This window comes from Arctopsyche grandis, chromosome 3, assembly GCF_051622035.1.
Source record: "Arctopsyche grandis isolate Sample6627 chromosome 3, ASM5162203v2, whole genome shotgun sequence".
NCBI classification, from domain to species: domain Eukaryota; kingdom Metazoa; phylum Arthropoda; class Insecta; order Trichoptera; family Hydropsychidae; genus Arctopsyche; species Arctopsyche grandis.
Window position 1 is genome coordinate 34,208,605 of NC_135357.1, and position 11,619 is coordinate 34,220,223.

The following is an 11,619-nucleotide window of genomic DNA, read 5'->3' on the forward strand; positions in this document are numbered from 1 at the left end:
ACAGCGCCTATCTACGTTTACAGGCATATGGACTTGTTGGCAAAACACCAGCATTTAAAAGGAATAAGGAGACAACCCTTTGTGATACGACAATAAATGAGAAGATAGATAGGAATATAGTAAAAAATATATAGAATGAAAAAATAAAAATTTATAGGCGTTTAAACAATTAAAATCTGACATAGCGAGAGGGTGGCGAAAAGGGATATAAAGTAAGAAGAGGCTAAAACGATCAATGTGGACGATAGACGTCACCAACAAATATGACGGAGTATTTTAAAATGTGTCTATTACAATTATTTTTCACCATTTCCACTTATATTGATGACCAAACCGAGCAAAATGGCAAAGTTTGAAAACGATCGGACAAGAACCCAAACTACGTCACACGACAAAATCGATTCTGAAGTAAGAAGAGGCTAGTAAAAATCGATTCTGAAGTAAAAAGAGGCAAGTAATAATAATTGGCAGCAATTAGATTATTTTCTTAATTTTTTTTTTTTGCAAATAAGTATGATCGCGTTCGTCAAATATGAATGAACGATTCAATCGTAGAAATTTCAAATATTTTACTAGGGCTTTTTTTTAAATATTTTTTAATTAATTGCTAATGAATTAAATCGTCGAACGACATTCTTGCTAACAGTGAAGCATAACGAGAGTTTTTTTCTCATGATTCCTGCATCGCGTTCTCGTATTGCTCGCTCCACATATAATATATGAACGCAATGGATCATGACGCATTTTTTGTATTGTTTTTAGTTTGTATAATATTCGTACATACATACATACATATATGTACGTTTTTCGCTAGAATACCAAAACGAGCAATCCGTTTCGCAACGCACTAAACGCAATTTGAATGTACGAAGGTGTATAATAATAATTGGTTATACAAAAAAAAAACATTCAGAAAAACGTTTTTGGTTGAGCCGATTGAGCAAACGTAGACATGGTTGACCTTAGTCAATTACTTATCGGTTTCCCTTCATAGCTTGCACTTTACTATAAATGAATTGCATAGTAAAAATAAATACAATAATGTTTTCCGTCGCAAATCACTTCGCGAGGTCATTATCAACATGAGAATTTATGAACGATTCCAAAAAGTAACTGCTTCACCGTGACAATACATTTTATTGTTTGCTAAATATCTGTAGAATATTTCTCGATATATTATCACATTTGAGAGAGTAAAATTTGGTCATAGAATGATTCTAGTAATTTAATTCTGGTAATTTCTGAAAATTTTCTTTCGATTTTCTCTAGTCGCGGTTTCGGAAACCGGAACACTTGTGATTTTACGATTTTTGGGCAATAAAAATATTGTCCCTTTAGGTGTGTGGTTTTTAACGATCGGGTCTTTTACATATGATTGTTTTCTACGATTTGAGTTAATTTTAGTGTGAGCTTTCGAGGTTTACGGATCGAAATCGTTGAAAATAAAAATACCATGCAAAAATACCATGCAAAAATACACTCAACTATCATTGGAGGAGAATATAAAATTCGTGTAGTTATACCAAACCATACACCAGTGTTCCTTCCAGCTTTAAATTGACTGCAGTTTTTTCCTAAAGGATCCAACCCGCATGAATGATTTTTTGAATAGACAACGCAGAATATTGTTCTCAACTATTTATAAAATTTGATTTTACAATATATTAAAAATATGCATGATGTTGTCATATCTCTAGGATGAATTAGATCCTGTAGACAAAACTACAACTATTTTCATATTTATTTTATTTTACTTTACATAGATATATAACCAGCAGCGTGCTCTAGTGGTGAGTGTTGTATTCTTTCGCGCAATGTGTCACGGGTTCGATTCCCATTGGTCTCGTTGTTGGCCAGACATTGGTTTGTCAAGGTCGATCGTTTCTTATCAGAATTTACCAATTTTTCTGATTTTCGTTCGAAACGGTTCCTGTAAAATTGACTTTTCCTACCCAATTTTCTATTGCAAATCTTGAGTTATTGCTATATCTCAGGTATCGCCGATTTCTCTCCATAGATGCCTCTATGGATGATTATTGAATGTAAAAATTCGTATCGTTACATGAAAAATGTTATTGTTCGTATTGTTTACGATGTTTGTAATGTATGATCATTGATGTCAGGTGTTGTTTCGATTTACATGTGTATGTATGTAATAATTATGTATTTAATATATGTAATATATAATTTCTCGAGTATGAATCTGTTTAGCACACTCGCCGCTTTGGAGCAATCTGTTAGGCGAGTGTGCATGATTAATTGAAATGAAATAAAAAAAATAAAAAAATATATGCCAGGAAAGCCTAACAGGTAGACACCAATGCGTCTTCCTAGACAATTAATTACAAACATTGCAGCATTTTTATTACATAAATCGCAGTATTTCGAGCGGCTCAAGAACATGAAATTAAAAAATAATTAATTAAATAATGCTTCCATAGAGAAATCTATGGATTTAGATTTCTAGATAAATTTTTACATATTTTACATAAATAAAATTCAGATATTTGTGACAGCGGGTAGGATGATTTTTGCCAATTTTATGGAGGAACCGTTTCAACAATGAAATCAGATAAATTCGCAAACTCTGATAAGAAACGATCGACTTGCAGTCACAAATATCCAAGTCTGACCATCAATATTAAAGATTAGCACGGGATCGTACCCGATAACCTCTCGGTGGAAAAGATAAACATAACCACCGAGCCATACTGATCTACTAACTATGTATGTAGGCTTATGTACTAACTATGTTCTAGGGACAATGATTTAGTGAGAATCATTTCAAATTTATCGAAGTTTTTAACTTGTACCAGGAATTGAATTAACCTTTGATTGGATATAGTATTATATGAACAGAACACATACGTAATGTATAATACGGTCCGGTGATTACTGGTCACAAAGTCACTAAAATCTCTATAACGGAACATCTGGCACCCGAAAAGTCCATCATACTAACGATAACTATCATACTAACGAGAACTTGAGTGCCAAATATTGCGTATTCGCGATTTTCATGGCAAAAATTGTCTTTGTGACCACCGCAATGTGACTAATAATCCAATTACCATATAATACATATAACACATAGTTTTATAGTAAAGTTTAAATCTTAATATAACGCAGTTCTTTACAAAATAGCTCCGGTTTAAATAAAGCCTCGACAGGTCGAAGCCTAACACTAAATTGTTAGACAATTGACATGTCAGAATTATTGCCTAGATAATCACGCTGTAACATAATCTCGACATGTCGAGCATAAATTGAATTAATTCATATTGTTGAGCTTTCGGATTCTCATTTATATATTCCTCTTTTTATTCTTCGTGTGTACATTTAAATACATATATATATATATTCTCAAATTAATATGAATGTAAATTTTGCACAAATTCATTAAATTATTATAATTCGTACATTAATATTATCAATGTTAGTGAAAGGGTAAAATATAAGAAGTTAACGATTGATTTATGTGTAATATATTTAATATGTATGTATGCTAATATTTTACCTGTTTTGAATAGTACATCAGACACTCGTACTAAATTTTATAAACTAGTTTTTTTTTATAAGTATAGTTTATATCAGGACACTTAAACACTAAGGTCACATTTTATATTTGTTTTTTTTTTGTACACTTTTTTAGTTACCGATTGATTAATTTTAAATTCAAGTTTTTTCTTAGACTGGTTTTTACAATATTTCATATACGTTGCGCACGCGAGTAACGACCGACTACAAATGAAACTGATATCACTCGTGCAGCTCGTTATAATAGAACGTTGTCGTAGTAGGGGTGACAGCAAGCTTTGAAAAGCTCAAAAACTCATCAATCTTAACATTCCGTTCATTTTTTTAAGCTAATTATTTCAAATACTAATTATTTCAAAGATGATCGTAGTCACCAAAAGTGCAATTCTGACAGGTGAAGATTCAAAAAAATGCCAATTTACAGTTTTTATTCATGTTTGTATTCAAGAGTTCTGACATTTTTAATTATTTTATTTTTTCTTTAATTTATACCAGGAAGGCCCAACAGGTAATCCCAATGCGCCTACGGATTACCTATATATGTACATATACCTCGATAGATTAAAGCATAATGACAAATCGATAGACGTTGACATCTCACAATTGTTGCCTAGATAATCACTTTGTAGCATAATCTTGACATATCAAAAAAAAATAATAAAAACACTGCTAATATTTTCTGTATGAACATATAATATATTTAATATAACATTTCGAAAGAGACTTTGTATGTTTGTTTGTTTGTTTGGTTCGAAGAATCCGTGACGTTCAATTTAATAAAAAAAAACAAATGAATATTCAAATAAATTTAATAAAATGTGTAATATTAGATTGACCATGTTTAAGCGGTTTATATTAAAAATACCGAGCGAAGCCGAGTTAAAACACTAGATATGTATAAAATAAAAAAAACCCAATTCTAATAATTATTATATTATCATGTAAAACAGTGTCAATGGATGAATGTGGCAGGTTGAAATTCAAACGTGTTATATTTATTCATCGAAATGTCACAAGTCAAAACAACATATTGAATAATTAATATTTGTTTTGATTTGGGTGTTTTTTTTTTCAACGGTGGGCATAAAGAGTAATTTGTGCAAAACAATAAATGAATAATTAAAGTGATAAAAAAATTGTAAAATAGAAAATGATCAGTAGATCAGTAGCTATTAAAATATATACATAAAATAAAGTTTTTTAAAAAAATACCTCTTCTATAATTTGTATATAAAAATATTATTTTGAATAAAAATACCAATAATTTTATTTTATTACCGCCATCTATGCTTAAAACTAATAAACAAACGGTGGATAAACATCAACGACTATCTCGCCGGGCAGATTTCAAACGCGTCTAACACGATATTTTTGCGCCATCGTAATGGCGGAGGATCCATTTACTTATATTGATGAGCAATATGGCAACGTATGAAAACGATCGGATAAGAGGTATACATATAATACCTCTTATCCGGTATACATATAATACATATATTACATATATGTATATGTATATACATATATGTAACATAAACCTTAACAAAATCACTCATCCATTCACTGTCTACTCATATGTTCATACATACATATATCAATGGAAAATTGAATTGTTTCCAAACTAAGTAGGTCCAAAACCAGTCGGTTCACTTGAAAAAACACAGTTTGGCAAACCACAAACTTAACTAGTGCAATTTTACGATTAAAAATTGTACAAAAAATAAAAATAACGGGCATCAACTTAATTGCCTGACCGCTCGGTATTACATACATACCTAGAAAGAGTGCGTAATGTTCTTCATTACGCAAATTTCATAAACGCCAAATCATAACAATATTATTTAATTGATTTCGAAATTGCAAACGAAGCGTGTGACTTGTGATAAAATAGATCATTTTGACAGTGAAATCGTTTTCCCACTGTTTTGCAATCGTATATATGTACGTATGTACGTACATCCAAAGATCAACGAAGATGATGGACTTTCTCGATTATCAATCGTTCGACGTACATATCATATGCCAATTAGATCGATCGTGGGAGTTTCAATATGGTCTAATCGTTTTTGAGAGGCTTTTAAGAATAGTCTTCAAAGTGTGACCCAGAAATTCTCAGGAATTGCTTGCCGATTTCGAAAATGATTGCCAAATTCTTGTCGAATCATCATGCAACTTATCTTATGTGTTTGTTTATATTCAATCGAAACAATGTTGCTAATTACACTGTTCGACACGAAAAATGTTTCAGAGACGAGATATGACTTTTCTTATAGATCTACATATGTATGCCCAGTGAACACGAATCTGGTAATAAAAAAAGTGTTGATTGGCTCGAGATTCGGAGATATACATATGTACATACATGTGTTTTTTAAATCGCGCGATTTTTCTATATCTTGGTGTTGTTCGGTAGATTTCTCAAAATCTGTTAATTTTCTGTTCAAAATGAATATTGGAATCTACAGTCGGGTATTTTATCTTTCATTTGTAGTACTTTTCAGCTTTCAAATCTCTCTAAGTAGTCGTACAGTTCAAATCAAAAGTCAAAATGACGTATTTTCACTTGGGATTTTGGGTTAATACTATATTATATTGAGTATTTTCTATTGAAACATGTTTATTAAGATAGTGTTCTGGCCACACTATTTTTTGATTTCGTTTAAAAGGGTTAATTGGATGTGTGGTGAACTTTAAATCGGTAAAATTTCGAACAAAAAGCTCTCACTAGTGTTTACTCGTATTTACACGAATCCGAATTGAATTAATATGGATAATATATTAAATTACCTTTATATGAGAATTAAATAAAATTCCACTTAGAAAAATCATATTTCGACTATTCTTGTGAATTAATAACAAAAATTCGTATATTTTATCGAGGTAAGCCAGTTATCAATAGAATTTTTGTTATTTACATTCCTACATATATCAAACTCTGTAAATCAGTGATTTTTTTGTTGTAATATGGCCTAAAATTGTATTCGTGTAGTTTTTTTCAAATTGCCGATGATTTTATCCAATCTTAAGTCTTGATAGGAGCGTCCAAAGGTTTTGAAAGGATATTTGACCTTCAATAAAGGTAAATTATCAAGGTAAGCAAGCGCAATATAATATAGCAAATAAAATGAATACGAGAAATTTTCTTTTAAAAATGTTTACCACCCAGAAAACCAGTAATACAATTCTTCATTGTGCATTCAAATGAAAAATTTATCAGCGAAGGCTGTAATTCTATCCGATAGTTGTAAAATCTCTAATATTATATATTATATAATATATGTATATTGTATGATTTTACAAAACTTCCAGGAACGCCTGATCAAAAACCGTGACGCCCTTGGAAACCGAAATGTATAGTATTATATGAAAGAATATTTCTACGAGCTAAAATTTAGCGATCGTTTGGCCCTTTGCGATGGTCATTAATTGGAGCACTTTCAATCAAAGCATTTCGAAATGTGACCAGTACAAAAATTCGCTCTACTACCGGTTCTATCATGCACGAATGATTCGAGTGCATCATCCATGTAGCAACATTGACGCCTGTCAAATAAATCATTTTCAAAACGTATATCTATTTAAATTCAAAATTTAAAGTCAAGTTATCGCATGTCGATCCAAACCACTTGAAAATCGTCCTTGCCTTTTCGCCACATAACAGTATGACAATTTTAATTGACAGACCTTTCACTCATATTGTGGAAGCCCTATTAGTACACTTAACTATTTCTACCTTCTTGAATACTTAAACTACGCCTGTGCTGTTAATTTATGCATTGACTAGTAAATATATCTATTCATTCCCTCATATTTATCTTAACTGGGTAGCTTAGACCAGCGTTTCCCAACCTGTGGTACGCGAAAAACAATCAGTAATGGCGGACATGCAGGAATGAATGATTAAAATCATACAAATAGAAATATTTTTTATATCTAATATATAATTTCGAAAAAGACTTACATATATCTAGCATATAAGTTTGTATCTTTGTTTGGGAACTTTGAAAACAAAAAAAAATTTCCTTGGCGACAATTCAATTGGTTGAATATTATATTTTTTTCGATTAAAATAAATTTAATAAAAAAACAAATGAATATTTACTATTAGATTCGCCATGTTTAAGCTGTTTATATTACTGAGCGAAGCCGGGTAAAACTACTAGTAATTAATAAACATTATCTTAATTAGACGTTTTCCTCAGATCCGGCATGGATTTTGGAGTGCAGTTTTAAATTTATCGCGTTCACGCTCCAATAAATAAATAACTTGAATTTGACAATTGAGAATAGTTCGATAATAATCTTTAATGTTGCAGATAAAATTGAAAGTACATATGATTAGAAAATTAGATTTTTGGAATTTATGTATCGAAAATGATCAAATTCTAGTATTTGAAACTTTACATAATTTCTTATCTGAAAACAAGAGTCGTATGTCTCGAGATATACGTGAAAAAATAATTGAATATTTAAAAGGACTGAAATCGTCTTTTACGCAGTGCTTCCCCAAACCTTTTACAAGCAAACAATTTGATTCCAAGCCCCTTTGATAATGATCATTTTCGGACAGCTACCAAGAAAAAGGAGAACTTGATTGAACTTTCAAACTATAGCATTTAAAAACTGAATTCGAAATAAATAAGGTTATTAATTTTTGGCTAGGCATTAGTGAAGAATATGAACAGCTTTATGACATAGCGCTTAAATTTCTGTCGCCGTTTACTAGCACTGAACTGGTTGAGAGAGCTTTCTCTTCATATATTTTAATAAGACAAATATAGAAATTGATTGAATCCAGCTCCAGACTTAAGGGTAAAGCTCGCATCATCTGAACCAAGTATCTCAATAAATTTATTTTGTAAGGAGATTTAATAAAACATATTATATGTACTTTGTAATTTTGTGTTTTTATTAAAACAATCAATAATATTTTTACTATCAATAATAGAAGCATGACAAGATAGTAGATAAATATATTAAACTTTGAGCATATTATAATTGTGACTCCGCAAAAAAAAATTTTTCCATAAAATTTCTTACCAAGCCAAATCTACATATTGCGTGTATCCTGTCTTCACATTCCTTACAATGCAAATACTATATATAATAATTACATTTGCAAAAACAAATTTCGTGAAATACATCATTTTTATATGGTGGTACAATTTAGCGTTATGTACTACCAAGTGGTACGCGAGTCAAAAAAGGTTGGGAAAAGCTGGCTTAGACAATATACATACATATGTATACGAGTAAATGCATAAATGAACTAATTATATACATACTTTGACTGTTACAGGTCAGTTACCGAGAGTTGGCGCGAACAAATGCGCTTGTGTTGTGTTTGTGAATATTTGTATAGCAAGCGGTCACACTTCATTTCATATATAATATCGATATTCTGCGTGTGTCTGTGTAAGATAACGATCGCTGTATTATAATAGTCGTTTCGATTCAATATACATATGTATGTCAAAGCTAAAACAATGCCAACAAAATGTGCGAATATAATTACAAAAGAAAAAAACTTCTATATATACTGTTTGCTACCAAGTTTTCTTTAAAGAAATAAATCTCTGGGCATTTAGTGCCATCTATTGAAAATTTATTTAATTTATTAATGAATTCGTTCATTTTTCATATTAAACAATTAAATACAAATATTCAATTACATATATTTAAAAGGTATTTGCAAAAATACGACTGCGTGCGGATCGAACACAGCACCACCACATTTTTTTTTAATAACTTAATGCCATAACCCATGCGATGATATTTCATCGGATTTATTTATTTATTTAAAAGTTTTGGACCATTGTGGCATTACAGGAAGAACCTAATACGCCACAATGGCCTAGATAATAAAACAAGAGGGAGAAAAACAAAAAATAAACAAAAAGCAAAAGCAAAAAATTAGATTAAAAAAAGAAAAGATAAAAAAAAACAACATTTAAACAATCATGAAAAAAAACAGTAAAGTAATAAAATAGCGGATAAATGAAAATTTATATGAGTAATAAAATACAAAGATAATTTAATAAGAAGTAATAATACAAAGAATGGAATGTCTTGCACCTGCAGACTGTTCCGATAAATAAGAACAAGCTACAAATACAAAACATCCCTGCGAAGCCCAAATGGAAGAGAGTAGATTAAAATTCCCCCATACATCACATTCAAATTAGGAAAATAATGATGAGCGCAGATTACCAGACAAATATTTATTTATTTAATAGTTTTGGACCATTGTGGCATTACAGGAAGAACCTAATGCGCCACAATGGCCTAAATTTCAAAAAGATATAAAAAAATGATATAAAAACAAGTAAACTGTAAATAAAAAAAAAAAGCAAAAGCAGAAAACATGGTAAAATAAAATAATAAAAAAAAAGTAACAAAAGGAAAATAATATATCATTCAGAGAGAAAAAAAATAGCAAATATGTAGAAAATTAAAAATAAAATCCATAAATCCAATTCTTTGTTTACACTGAACAAAATTAAAATAGTATATAAAAATATACAAAGGAGAAAGAAAAAGTAAAATAAAATAAAACAAAATATAAATAAAAATAAAATCACAGCGAGGCCCAAATGGAAGAGAGTAGATTAAGATTCCACTCATTCATCACATTCATATAAAGACGCTCTGTCAATTTTGCGCGCTCCTGTGTGAGTAGGAGAACGCGCCAACTCTCAGTAACAGACCTGTACACGGCGAACCTTTCAAGCCATCTAACATAAAAAAATAAACTAGCCTTAAAAGTAACTGAAAGTTTTCAGAGTGCCACATGAGCAGACTATGACATGACAGTTTAATCAGAATTAAATGTCATTGAATCCTCATTTTAATGTTTATATAATTTTAAGTTAATGCATAATAATATGTCTATATTCTCACATATATACAATACCCTCCAGCTCAGCGAAGACTTTCTCTCATCAACGTTTGTCAAATTTTTTTGCAAATGACTTCTATAGAACTTTCGCCGAACAATAGATATCTAGAAAACCAGTCACATGAATTTAATAAAATCGATCTGTTTTTTTTTTGTTTGCATTTCAAATACAATAAAGACAAAAATAAATAATCACATCATACATATGTATATACATATAATATCACTATTCTGTGTGTCTGTCTATCTGTACCATTTTATTTATATAATTTAAGCTAGTTAGCTAATTTAATACATACTACTGTAAGATATTTATCCTAATTACACAACTCTAAAAATATTCTAAGCGTATATGTATTCCCCTCACAGAGGTGTCTCCTCGTATGTGTGCTCATGACTAGAGGTAGGATAGCCAAGGGGCCGCTCATTGTTCCATTGTTGTAAATCCTGTGTAAAAAAGGTTCGGCAAACCTTTAACAATGCATTTACAACATTTGAACAATACGCGGCATCTTCTGGGTCCGGACTTTACTCATGACACACGCATTGTACGGTTACCTGACAACTCGTTCACAGATTTTCCGTAAACCGAGGATGCGCTCCAGGCATTACGTATACGGCCATCTCTTTCTCACCCCGTCTGTTCACCAAGATCTCGTTTACTATGCCATTACGTATGCAGCCATCTCTTTCACAGACCGTCTGTTATCGGTGAACATAGGTAGAGTTAAGAAAGCTAAAACTGCAGTAGGTGTTTTTCACAGAGGTGTTCAAATGTATAATGCCCTTCCTGAAGGCATTAGAAATGCTAAGAACATTGATGCTTTCTTGAAGGGTGTTAATGGATACCTTAGTGGAAGATGATTTATAATTTTAGTTGTTATTTTGTGTTATATGCATTAGCAGTTTGCTATATAAATAAATAAATAAATAATCAACTAGTAAATTTCAATTACTATAAAATCTACAAATACTACTTAGTATTCACAAATTCATTTACGTATATATCACTCAACTGTCAAAAGTCATAAAAGTATCAATACATAAAGTTTTGTGTCTAGTTTTATATACATTTTCATTTTACATTTATTTTTATAGTTATACTGAATTTAATCTTAATATTAGATACAGATTGTACTTATCTATGGTGTATTATACTTACGCAACTACTTTAAAATTTAATC

At 30.6% G+C, this 11,619-nt stretch overlaps 1 protein-coding gene across 1 annotated transcript in view; it reads right to left on the reverse strand.

The window, feature by feature from the left end:
* LOC143909285 (uncharacterized) overlaps nucleotides 1–3,752 on the reverse strand; it is a 38,618-nt gene extending 34,866 nt beyond the window's left edge. The window contains exon 1 of the mRNA XM_077427200.1: nucleotides 3,518–3,752. The gene's annotated coding sequence lies outside the window, so the exon portion shown is untranslated. The remainder of the gene's footprint in view (nucleotides 1–3,517) is intronic.
* Nucleotides 3,753–11,619: the final 7,867 nt, after the last annotated feature.